Raw genomic sequence first — 14,070 nt, 5'->3', positions numbered from 1 at the left:
GCCGACGTAGTAGTAATGCGAGGGATAGGGAATACATGCGTTAAGAGTACGTCGCAGATTTTGTCCACCGTATGCATCAACGGTTTTGCGCTCGAGATAACTTTTCACGTCCTCCCCGATAGCCACTTAAAATACGATATCATGATTGGTCGCGAAATTTTGAGCCAAGGCTTCGATGTACATATTACGCGCGACAGTCTCAACATTTGCAAAACGAAAATAGTTAACGCCTGTAATAGGACCGTCGAAAACGAGATCGATCTCGGTGAAGTAGACACCGAGGTACTTGGTAACGATAAGGGCCGGTTAATTTCCATTCTCGAAAGGTTTAAAAACTCATTCATCACGGGTTTCCCACGTACTCGTGTAACTACGGGCCAGCTAGAGATACGACTAATCGACCCTAACGTCACCGTCCAAAGAAGTCCTTACAGACTTAGCGAGGAAGAGCGGAAAACCGTGCGGGAGAGAATTAGCGAACTAATTAAAGCAAACATTATAAGACCTAGTAAGTCACCGTTCGCAAGTCCTATGTTGCTCGTGAAGAAGAAGGACGGCTCGGATAGACTGTGCGTAGACTTCCGAGCGCTAAATAAAAATACGGTTGCGGATCGGTATCCCCTACCCCTTATCGCTGACCAAATTGCGAGATTGCAGAACGCGAAATACTTCATTAGCCTGGATATGGCCAGCGGGTTCCACCAAATCCCCATACATCCCAATTCAACGGAGTATACCGCGTTCGTTACACCCGACGGACAATATGAGTATGTAACGATGCCGTTCGGATTGAAAAATGCACCGTCCGTTTTTCAGAGGGCCATCTTTAACGCCTTAGGCGACCTTGCGTATTCTTACGTCGTCGTTTATTTAGATGACGTCTTAGTTATTGCCGACTCGATAGATCAAGCTCTAGAAAGGTTGAACACCGTACTAGATACTCTTGTGAAAGCCGGATTTTCGTTCAACTTCGCGAAATGCTCTTTTCTGAAAACAACGGTACTTTACTTGGGATATATAATCCATAACGGAGAAGTTCGCCCCAACCCGGGTAAAATACACGCCTTAAGTTCCTTACCCGCGCCAACGACCGTCACTCAGCTCAGACAATTCATTGGGTTAGCTTCGTATTTCCGTAGGTTCGTCCCTAAATTCTCGCAGATGATGAAACCCCTGTATGCGCTCACCTCAGGTAGCAAAAACATAACATGGTCAGATAGGCACGAGAAAATCAGACAACAGGTAGTTTCCGTCCTGACCGACGCGCCGGTACTAATGATATTCGACCCTAATTACCCAATTGAGCTACATACCGACGCCAGCTCGGAGGGCTACGGAGCGATCTTGATGCATAAAGTCGAAGGTAAAAATAGAGTAATCGAGTACTACAGCAAAAGAACTACCCCCGCGGAATCTAGATATCATTCCTACGAACTAGAAACGTTAGCAGTCGTAAACGCCATCAAGCATTTCCGTCACTACCTACATGGACGAGAATTTCTTGTTGTTACGGATTGCAATTCGCTGAAAGCGTCAAGTAACAAAGCGCATTTGAACGACAGAGTCCACAGGTGGTGGGCTTACTTGCAGACTTTCACCTTCGACATTATGTACCGAGAAGGGAAGAGGATGTCCCACGTAGATTTCTTCTCGCGAAATCCCGTAGACTTAGGCCACCGTAAAATTGACAAAATTGTGGAGAAAGAAATTAACTTGGCCGAAATATCGGAAGACTGGCTACTGGCCGAACAGCGTCGCGACCCGCAAATTATAGAAACTACCCGCAAACTACGAAACGACGAGCTCGCGGAAGATATCGCGAATACCTATGAGTTGCGCTCAGGTATCCTCTATCGCAAAGTGCAGCGGAGGGGTAGAACCCTCTGCTTGCCCATTGTCCCGAGAGGCTTTAGATGGTCCGTTATCAACCATGTGCATCAGTCGATTATGCACTTGGGTTGGGATAAGACGCTCGAGAAGCTGTACGAGTATTACTGGTTCGAAGGAATGGCGAAGTACGTTCGCAAATTCGTAGAGAACTGTCATGCCTGTAGAGTTTCGAAGGCAAGCTCGGGTAAGATCCAGGCCGAGCTACATCCTATACCTAAGACCAGCATACCTTGGCATACGGTCCACATGGACATAACGGGCAAGCTAAGCGGTAAAAAGGATTCCAAGGAATATGTCATTGTTTTGGTCGATGCTTTCACGAAGTTTGTACACTTACATCATACCCGTAAGATAGACTCCTTTAACACCATCGAAGCTCTCAAGTCCGCTATATTTTTATTTGGCAGTCCCTGCCGGATAATAGCAGATCAGGGTAGATGTTTTACGGGCAAGGAATTTCAGGAGTTCTGTGAAAACAAACAAATTAAAGTCCACTTGATAGCGACCGGTGCTAGTAGAGCCAACGGGCAGGTAGAGCGTGTTATGAGTACGTTGAAAAATATGTTCACGGTAGTAGAGACGACCGGTCGATCATGGCAAGACGCGATTGGGGAGATACAATTGGCCCTGAATTGCACCACCAACCGCGTGACTAAAGCGAGCCCACTGGAACTACTAATCGGTAGGACAGCAAGACCGTACGACTTGTTACTACCTGATAGCGTTGAAGAAAGAGAAATAGATATCTCCGATGTAAGACAACAGGCGACAAAAAATATAGCAAGTAGCGCCAAACACGACAAAGAAAGATTCGATAACACCAAAGCTAAAATGGTTAGGTTTAATGTCGGTGATTTCGTATTGCGCAAAATCGAGGAAAGAAACCAAACCAAGCTAGAGCCAAAATTCAAGGGTCCATTCGTAATAGCAGAGATTTTGGAAGGGGATAGATATACTTTAAAGACATTAGATGGCAAACGATCGTATAAATACAGTCATGACAGATTAAGAAAAATGCCGAATAGTTGCGTTCCTGCTGAGTTGGACGTCTGTAGTGATGACAATGGCAGTGACAATGACGATATGACTACACCGATCTCAGAGGATCATTAACACTATGACTATGACATGTAACATAGTGTTTCCACACACAAGCCTAGTGTTACCATACACTAGCACACAAGCCTAGTGTTACCATACACTAGCACACAAGCCTAGTGTTACCATACACTAGCACACCAGCCTAGTGCGACCACACACTAGCATTCGATATTTCCACACAAGCCTAGTGCGACCACACACTAGCATTCGATATTTCCACATAAGCCTAGTGTGACCACACACTAGCATTCAGTGTCTCCATACACGCCTATTACATCAATGCACTCGTGTTCAGTGTCTCCATACACTGCACTCGCATTCAGTGTCTTCATACACACCTATTACGTCAATGCACCCGCACTCAGTGTCTCCACACACGCCCAGTGCGGTAATATGATCCAACAAACTGAGACTCGTCCGTGTACGAAATCGAAAATGATCTGTCATGTCATTACGGTCTGACTGGTAACTCACAAAATGCAACTGGCGCTTTGAATACCAATCATAATGCTACTGACTTTTGTGTTTTTTTTCTTCCCTACTTTATCATTGAACGTCCGATCGAAATTTCTGTTGTTAACCTGGGCCCTTGACGTATTTGGACAGTTAGTTAAGCCATAAAGAAACTAGTACAATATAATTTAGCTAAACTATAAAGGAACAAAATACTAGTTATATCAAGTTTAACATTAGGAAAACTCAATATTTTAGATCCACCCGAGGACGTGTGATAGTCAGAATGGCCGTGTCGGAGATGAAAGAACACCGGAGCCTCCCCTTTGGAGCGGTGGGAGGACCCCTTTAGCGCTGTAACCCAGATTTCATCATAGCCGCACTAAGAAACTGTTGTAATTCGATCCGACTGTACTTATTCGAAATTTATGATAGTGAGCTCGGGCTCGAGGTGACAACCGGTCGCCGAACGTAGTCGCGGTCAAGGGATGAACGTTTTGTCTAACAAAGGCATGAAGTAATTCTATAGCTCTCCTTAAAAGAAATACTTGGGACGGGGCACGACGGTAAACATTTCAACGATTTCTGTCCCGTGGCTCGCCACACGCAGACTTTGTCCTTCGGGTAAGACGATTGCCAGATGCCAACGCATCTTCACAGTATATGTTTAGCTGGGCGAGGACCCGCTACGAATATTAAATTTCAATTACACAAAGTCTCTCAAATAGACAAATGGCACGTGCCCCAACTACGGAAAGATAAGAGAAATCTATCCTTCCACGAACGACGCTTCTCGCTAGCAACTTTCCCCAAGGACAGCTAATATCTTTCTCTAACCACCAACATGGAAATTGACCAATTAACAGCAACGTCAATTTCCCTCACCCTTCGAGCGAAGACTTCTCTCCGCGAATCCGATGATCTCGTGCCCTTAGGCACACCCATCATAGTTTTCTTCGACAGCATCACCGCGACGGAGAGACACTCTCTAGTGCGATCTCATCAGTAATCGACCTGTCTTTCGTATACGAAATAATTGCCCCGTGCTCTAACATATAGTGTAACTTAGACGCAAACGAAGGGTAAAGTCCAGTATCCGTTGACCGCGGAAACGTTGCCGGAGCCGAGACCATTGTCATAGTACCGCGAATATCGAAACCTTGCGATTATCTGTCGACGCTGCAAATCTCTCTAATTTGTGTCAATAAACTCAACCATTGTTACACCGCACCTATGGCTAATTCCAACGAAGATACACCGAACACCCCCACCCACAATCCTGACGTGCATCCGACATATATATATATATATATATATTTACATGTATGAAATTGTGAGCGATTTCATGCGCAACAAAGTATTATAATGAAATATCTTAATGTTGCTATGAAGGCTTGAAATATTTTTTAAAATTTAATTCATTGCAATTGGAATTAGTGCCGGTGATTGTTCGTTCTTAGAACCATAACTTTTAGAATTTTTTCGACCGCGATATTTTCACTTCAATCTTTTAACAGTAATGTAGAATTTTATAAATATTCGAATTTCATTTGCACGAAACAAAAGTTTCGTCACAAAACAAAGACATCGTCACGTTTGTAGCAAAAATTCTGCAAAAAATGACTTATGCACATACCTTTCGGTTTATTATGTTGCAAATCACTATGTGGTTGTAGAAAATAACAGATACTGTTAAAAGTTAAAAGATAAAGCAAGTGATTGTATAATAACCGGGGTTTCTCTCATCTTAGTTATTCCAAATGAACTTTTCAATTTTTAATTCAGTTTAAATTCAATTACTTAAAATTCTTGTTTTCAACGTAACCCTAGTTTCGATTAAAAGATACACGTGATTCTCTATAATTGCTAAAATTCAATCAATAGTAATTTGATCTATAATTGACCATTATTAATAGTTTATTTTTCATAAAATGTTTCATAAAATGTTCTCGTTTTAAAGATGTCTGTTTCTTCCATATACCAAATCCAGTAAATGAGTTTGTTTCGGATTTATCAATTTACAGAAAATACGTTTCAGTTACATATATGAACATTTCATAGCATATTAAATATGTATGCTAGATGCCCAAATGATTTTTCTTCGATCGTCTGATTGTTCAGGCTTCTTCCCGTTTTCCCATTTGTAAAAGAAGCATATCGCGGTCACGTTGGAGTATATAACTTTTCGATATATTCATAAGTTTAGTACAACGAGTCGTATGTCTCTTTTGCAAAACTCTAAATTGTATATACAGTGTCAGTACTTTCATTTCCTTTCTGTGGTTCCAAGTTAGACATAAGTACCATTCATACCGAATGTTGTCAGTACGGTTGCGAATTATTGTACAATGTTTGTACCGATCGATGTAATTGTTTTCGCAGATTAATCAGTTGATTAATTTTCAGAAAACGACTACATTGATAAGTACAAACGTTGCACAATAATTCGATACCAAGCTCAGAATCACGCTAATACAGTCCATTTTGGATTACGAAAAGCCACGAAGAGAATTTTGGATAATCTGAACTGGACTGCAACGTGGGACGACATTGGACACCGTGGGACGACATTGGACACCGTGGGACGCCGCTGGACACCGTGGGACGCCGCTGGACACCGTGGGACGCCGCTGGAAACCGTAGAACACCGTTGGTCCAGTGTAGATCACCAAAAAACGCGAAAAGAATTTTGGATGATCTAGACTGGACTGCAACGTGGGACACCGTGGGATTCCATTGGTCCAGTGTGGATCTCCAAAAGCCGCGAAAAGAATTTTGGATGATCTACACTGGACTGCAACGTGGGACACCTTTGGTTCAGTGTGGATCTCCAAAAGCCGCGAAAAGAATTTTGGATGATCTACACTGGACTGCAACGTGGGACACCATTGGTTCAGTGTGGACCTCCAAATGCCGCGAAAAGAATTTTGGATGATCTACACTGGACTGCACCGTTGGACATCGTTGGACATCGTTGGACATCGTTGGACACCGTTGGACATCGTTGGACACCGTTGGACATCGTTGGACACCGTTGGACATCCTCGGACACCGTTGGACATCGTTGGACACCGTTGGACACCGTTGGACACCGTTGGACACCGTTGGACATCGTTGGACACCGTTGGACACCGTAGAATGCGTGCGTTTTAGGCTTAATTAATCGTAAGATAGATACCTATGTTAAGTGCATTGTGAGCACATTCTGTACAACGATACTTATCCATCTTGGAACGAAAAATTGTACCCGCGATTTGTCGGTTCGCGATCACTCAGTTCTTTCAGACTGTCGCGTGGCGTACTCGCTCGCACGTATCCCGGGAACGTGCGGGTCAACGTGCACTGGAAAACACTTTGGATTCGTAAGGGGGCCCAAGCACACCTCAGTCTTGGTGACTGCTCGACGACTGCTCGACGTTCGCACCGAATCACGGGAGTTGTCGTCGCGCCGCTGATGCTTGCGAATCTGTTGGGGATTCAGTCGTGGATCTGCACTCCTGTCCGATTGGTACTTCGGTACTCGGGCAGGGACCTGTAATTTCACGTCCTCAGTAATTCTGTTCGGGCCCGCGGGGGTGGGCCCCACTGTTCAGTTGATGCCTCTGCCTTCGTAATTCTGTTCAGCGGCCCCTCCCCGGGTTCCACATGTTCAGTTGGAGTGTGTTAAGTTGCCGGCCTATGTGCTGGATCCACGGCTGGATCACCAGCGGATCACTGGCATCATCGGTCGGCGCCATCGACCGCGACTCGTATAAGTTTCGAACGGCGAAACAGGAATCGAGTTATGGTCTATGCTTGGGCTGTCCGCTAATCCTTCGGGTTATCCGGTGCACGGGGGTACGTCGCGTAAGTTTGTTAGTTCGTTCGTTAGCTTCATTTTCTTTCATTCGTTCCAAGTTAGATAAATGTGTCTTTGATACCGAATGCTGCCAGTAGGGATACCAATTATTGTACAATATTTGTACTGATCTATGTAATCGGTGTGTGGGAGATAGCTGTGGCGTTATGTATGCTTTGCTCCACGTTTGTAAAGATTCATGTAAGCGCTGCGTTGGAAATATGTGTTTCGCAGTTAGGGTACGAAACAACTATTTCTTTACGGAGGCCCATGGTGAAGTAGAGTCGTAACTCGACATTCTGCCAATGGGTTGAATGTCGAGATGGATGTATAAAGATAAAGAAGCCATGGGCGGGTCTCTTGCGTAGTCACCTCCGCGTGGCGAGACCTGGTAATTGGCATCGTTTCCCAAAAAATTAATCAGTAGATTAATCTTTGGAAAACGATACCAAGCTAAGAACTACGCACCAGTCCTGTTTGGATCTCCAAATGCCGCTAAAAGCATTTTGGATGATCTGGACTGGACTTCACGGTGGGACACCGTTGGACAACGTTGGACGACGTTGGACAACGTTGGACATCGTTGGACATCGTTGGACACCGTAGAATGCGTGCGTTTTAGGCTTAATTAATCGTAAGATAGATACCTATGTTAAGTGCATTGTGAGCTCATTCTGTACAACGATACTTATCCATCTTGGAACGAAAAATTGTACCCGCGATTTGTCGGTTCGCGATCACTCAGTTCTTTCAAACTGTCGCGTGGCGTACTCGCTCGCACGTATCCCGGGTACGTGCGGGTCAACGTGCACTGGAAAACTCTTTGGATTCGTAAGGCGGCCCAAGCACACCTCAGTCTTGGTGACTGCTCGACGACTGCTCGACGTTCGCACCGAATCGCGGGAGTTGTCGTCGCGCCGCTGATGCTTGCGAATCTGTTGGGGATTCAGTCGTGGATCTGCACTCCTGTCCGATTGGTACCTCGGTACTCGGGCAGGGACCTGTAATTTCACGTCTTCCGTAATTCTGTTCGGGCCCGCGGGGGTGGGCCCCACTGTTCAGTTGAGGCCTCTGCCTTCGTAATTCTGTTCAGCGGCCCCTCCCCGGGTTCCACATGTTCAGTTGGAGTGTGTTAAGTTGCCGGCCTATGTGCTGGATCTACGGCTGGATCACCAGCGGATCACTGGCATCATCGGTCGGCGCCATCGACCGCGACTCGTATAAGTTTCGAACGGCGAAACAGGAATCGAGTTATGGTCAATACTTGGGCTGTCCGCTAATCCTTCGGGTTATCCGGTGCACGGTGGTACGTCGCGTAAGTTTGTTAGTTCGTTCGTTAGCTTCATTTTCTTTCATTCGTTCCAAGTTAGATAAATGTGTCTTTGATACCGAATGCTGCCAGTAGGGATACCAATTATTGTACAATATTTGTACTGATCTATGTAATCGGTGTGTGGGAGATAGCTGTGGCGTTATGTATGCTTTGCTCCACGTTTGTAAAGATTCATGTAAGCGAGGCGTTGGAGATATGTGTTTCGCAGTTAGGGTACGAAACAACTATTTCTTTACGCAGGCCCATGGTCAGGTGGAGTCGTAACTCGACATTCTGCCAATGGGTTGAATGTCGAGATGGATGTATAAAGTTAAATAACCCATGGGCGTGTCTCTTGCGCAGTCACCTCCACGTAGTGAGACCTGGTAATTGGCATCGTTTTCCAAAAATTTAATCCGTTGATTAATCTTTGGAAAACGATGCCAAGCTAAGAACTACGCACCAGTCCGGTTTGGATCTCCAAATGCCGCTAAAAGCATTTTGGATGATCTGGACTGGACTTCAATGTGGGACACCGTTGGTCAACGTTGGACGACGTTGGACAACGTTGGACATCGTTGGACATCGTTGGACACCGTAGAATGCGTGCTTTTTAGGCTTAATTAATCGTAAGATAGATACCTATGTTAAGTGCATTGTGAGCTCATTCTGTACAACGATAGTTATCCATCTTGGAACGAAAAATTGTACCCGTGACTTGTCGGTTCGCGATCACTCAGTTCTTTCAAACTGTCGCGTGGCGTACTCGCTCGCGCGTATCCCGGGTACGTGCGGGTCAACGTGCACTGGAAAACTCTTTGGATTCGTAAGGCGGCCCAAGCACACCTCAGTCTTTGTGACTGCTCGACGACTGCTCGACGTTCGCACCGAATCGCGGGAGTTGTCGTCGCGCCGCTGATGCTTGCGAATCTGTTGGGGATTCAGTCGTGGATCTCCACTCCTGTCCGATTGGTACTTCGGTACTCGGGCAGGGACCTGTAATTTCACGTCCTCAGTAATTCTGTTCGGGCCCGCGGGGGTGGGCCCCACTGTTCAGTTGATGCCTCTGCCTTCGTAATTCTGTTCAGCGGCCCCTCCCCGGGTTCCACATGTTCAGTTGGAGTGTGTTAAGTTGCCGGCCTATGTGCTGGATCACCAGCGGATCACTGGCATCATCGGTCGGCGCCATCGACCGCGACTCGTATAAGTTTCGAGCGGCGAAACAGGAATCGAGTTATGGTCAATACTTGGGCTGTCCGCTAATCCTTCGGGTTATCCGGTGCACGGGGCTACGTCGTGTAAGTTTGTTAGTTCGTTCGTTAGCTTCATTTTCTTTCATTCGTTCCAAGTTAGATAAATGTGTCTTTGATACCGAATGCTGCCAGTAGGGATACCAATTATTGTACAATATTTGAACTGATCTATGTAATCGGTGTGTGGGAGATAGCTGTGGCGTTATGTATGCTTTGCTCCACGTTTGTAAAGATTCATGTAAGCGCTGCGTTGGAAATATGTGTTTCGCAGTTAGGGTACGAAACAACTATTTCTTTACGCAGGCCCATGATCAAGCAGAGTCGTAACTCGACATTCTGCCAATGGGTTGAATGTCGAGATGGATGTATAAAGTTAAATAACCCATGGGCGGGTCTCTTGCGCAGTCACCTCCACGTAGTGAGACCTGGTAATTGGCATCGTTTTCCAAAAAATTAATCCGTTGATTAATCTTTGGAAAACGATGCCAAGCTAAGAACTACGCACCAGTCCGGTTTGGATCTCCAAATGCCGCTAAAAGCATTTTGGATGATCTGGACTGGACTTCACGGCGGGACACCGTTGGACAACGTTGGGCGACGTTGGACAACGTTGGACATCGTTGGACATCGTTGGACACCGTAGAATGCGTGCGTTTTAGGCTTAATTAATCGTAATATAGATACCTATGTTAAGTGCATTGTGAGCTCATTCTGTACAACGACACTTATCCATCTTGGAACGAAAAATTGTACCCGCGATTTGTCGGTTCGCGATCACTCAGTTCTTTCAAACTGTCGCGTGGCGTACTCGCTCGCACGTATCCCGGGTACGTGCGGGTCAACGTGCACTGGAAAACTCTTTGGATTCGTAAGGCGGCCCAAGCACACCTCAGTCTTGGTGACTGCTCGACGACTGCTCGACGTTCGCACCGAATCGCGGGAGTTGTCGTCGCGCCGCTGATGCTTGCGCATCTGTTGGGGATTCAGTCGTGGATCTGCACTCCTGTCCGATTGGTACTTCGGTACTAAGGGCAGGGACCTGTAATTTCACGTCCTCCGTAATTCTGTTCGGGCCCGCGGGGGTGGGCCCCACTGTTCAGTTGAGGCCTCTGCCTTCGTAATTCTGTTCAGCGGCCCCTCCCCGGGTACCACATGTTCAGTTGGAGTGTGTTAAGTTGCCGGCCTATGTGCTGGATCCACGGCTGGATCACCAGCGGATCACTTGCATCATCGGTCGGCGCCATCGACCGCGACTCGTATAAGTTTCGAACGGCGAAACAGGAATCGAGTTATGGTCAATACTTGGGCTTTCCGCTAATCCTTCGGGTTATCCGGTGCACCGGGATACGTCGCATGAGTTCGTTAGTTCCTTCGTTAGCTTCATTTTCTTTCATTCGTTCCAAGTTATATAAATGTGTCTTTGATACCGAATGCTGCCAATAGGGATGCCAATTATTATACAATATTTGTACGGATCTATGTAATCGTTGTGTGGGAGATAGATGTCGCGTTATGTATGTTTTGTTCTAGGTTTGTAAAGATTCATGTAAGCGCTGCGTTGGAGATATGTGTTTTGCAGTTAGGGTACGAAACAACTATTTCTTTACGCAGGCCCATGGTCATGTAGAGTCGTAACTCGACATTCTGCCAATGGGTTGAATGTCGAGATGGATGTATAAAGTTAAATAACCCATGGGCGGGTCTCTTGCGCAGTCACGTCCACGTAGTGAGACCTGGTAATTGGCATCGTTTTCCAAAAAATTAATCCGTTGATTAATCTTTGGAAAACGATGCCAAGCTAAGAACTACGCACCAGTCCTGTTTGGATCTCCAAATGCCGCTAAAAGCATTTTGGATGATCTGGACTGGACTTCAACGTGGGACACCGTTGGACAAAGTTGGACGACGTTGGACAACGTTGGACATCGTTGGACATCGTTGGACACCGTAGAATGCGTGCGTTTTAGGCTTAATTAATCGTAAGATAGATACCTATGTTAAGTGCATTGTGAGCTCATTCTGTACAACGATACTTATCCATCTTGGAACGAAAAATTGTACCCGCGATTTGTCGGTCCGCGATCACTCAGTTCTTTCAAACTGTCGCGTGGCGTACTCGCTCGCACGTATCCCGGGTACGTGCGGGTTAACGTGCACTGGAAAACTCTTTGGATTCGTAAGGCGGCCCAAGCACACCTCAGTCTTGGTGACTGCTCGACGACTGCTCGACGTTCGCACCGAATCGCGGGAGTTGTCGTCGCGCCGCTGATGCTTGCGCATCTGTTGGGGATTCAGTCGTGGATCTGCACTCCTGTCCGATTGGTACTTCGGTACTAAGGGCAGGGGCCTGTAATTTCACGTCCTCCGTAATTCTGTTCGGGCCCGCGGGGGTGGGCCCCACTGTTCAGTTGAGGCCTCTGCCTTCGTAATTCTGTTCAGCGGCCCCTCCCCGGGTTCCACATGTTCAGTTGGAGTGTGTTAAGTTGCCGGCCTATGTGCTGGATCCACGGCTGGATCACCAGCGGATCACTGGCATCATCGGTCGGCGCCATCGACCGCGACTCGTATAAGTTTCGAACGGCGAAACAGGAATCGAGTTATGGTCAATACTTGGGCTTTCCGCTAATCCTTCGGGTTATCCGGTGCACCGGGGTACGTCGCATGAGTTCGTTAGTTCCTTCGTGAGCTTCATTTTCTTTCATTCGTTCCAAGTTATATAAATGTGTCTTTGATACCGAATGCTGCCAATAGGGATGCCAATTATTATACAATATTTGTACGGATCTATGTAATCGTTGTGTGGGAGATAGATGTCGCGTTATGTATGTTTTGTTCTAGGTTTGTAAAGATTCATGTAAGCGCTGCGTTGGAGATATGTGTTTTGCAGTTAGGGTACGAAACAACTATTTCTTTACGCAGGCCCATGGTCATGTAGAGTCGTAACTCGACATTCTGCCAATGGGTTGAATGTTGAGATGGATGTATAAAGTTAAATAACCCATGGGCGGGTCTCTTGCGCAGTCACCTCCACGTAGTGAGACCTGGTAATTGGCATCGTTTTCCAAAAAATTAATCCGTTGATTAATCTTTGGAAAACGATGCCAAGCTAAGAACTACGCACCAGTCCTGTTTGGATCTCCAAATGCCGCTAAAAGCATTTTGGATGATCTGGACTGGACTTCAACGTGGGACACCGTTGGACAAAGTTGGACGACGTTGGACAACGTTGGACACCGCGGGACAGGGGGGACGCCGTGGAATGCGTGCTTTTTAGGCTTAATTAATCGTAAGATAGATACCTATGTTAAGTGCATTGTGAGCTCATTCTGTACAACGATACTTATCCATCTTGGAACGAAAATTTGTACCCGCGATTTGTCGGTTCGCGATCACTCAGTTCTTTCAAACTGTCGCGTGGCGTACTCGCTCGCACGTATCCCGGGTACGTGCGGGTCAACGTGCACTGGAAAACTCTTTGGATTCGTAAGGCGGCCCAAGCATACCTCAGTCTTGGTGACTGCTCGACGACTGCTCGACGTTCGCACCGAATAGCGGGAGTTGTCGTCGCGCCGCTGATGCTTGCGAATCTGTTGGGGATTCAGTCGTGGATCTGCACTCCTGTCCGATTGGTACTTCGGTACTCGGGCAGGGACCTGTAATTTCACGTTCTCAGTAATTCTGTTCGGGCCCGCGGGGGTGGGCCCCACTGTTCAGTTGAGGCCTCTGCCTTCGTAATTCTGTTCAGCGGCCCCTCCCCAGGTTCCACATGTTCACTTGGAGTGTGTTAAGTTGCCTATGTGCTGGATCCACGGCTGGATCACCAGCGGATCACTGGCGTCGTCGGTCGGCGCCATCGACCGCGACGCGTATAAGTTTCGAACGGCGAAACAGGAATCGAGTTATGGTTATTACTTGGGCTTTCCGCTAATCCTTCGGGTTATCCGGTGCACCGGGGTACGTCGCATGAGTTCGTTAGTTCCTTCGTTAGCTTCATTTTCTTTCATTCGTTCCAAGTTATATAAATGTGTCTTTGATACCGAATGATGCCAATAGGGATGCCAATTATTATACAATATTTGTACGGATCTATGTAATCGTTGTGTGGGAGATAGATGTCGCGTTATGTATGTTTTGTTCTAGGTTAGTAAAGATTCATGTAAGCGCTGCGTTGGAGATATGTGTTTTGCAGTTAGGGTACGAAACAACTATTTCTTTACGCAGGC

This window comes from Bombus terrestris, chromosome 10 (assembly GCF_910591885.1).
Source record: "Bombus terrestris chromosome 10, iyBomTerr1.2, whole genome shotgun sequence".
Lineage (NCBI taxonomy): Eukaryota > Metazoa > Arthropoda > Insecta > Hymenoptera > Apidae > Bombus > Bombus terrestris.
The sequence above is the reverse complement of the archived record's forward strand: the minus strand, read 5'-3'. Positions refer to the sequence as shown.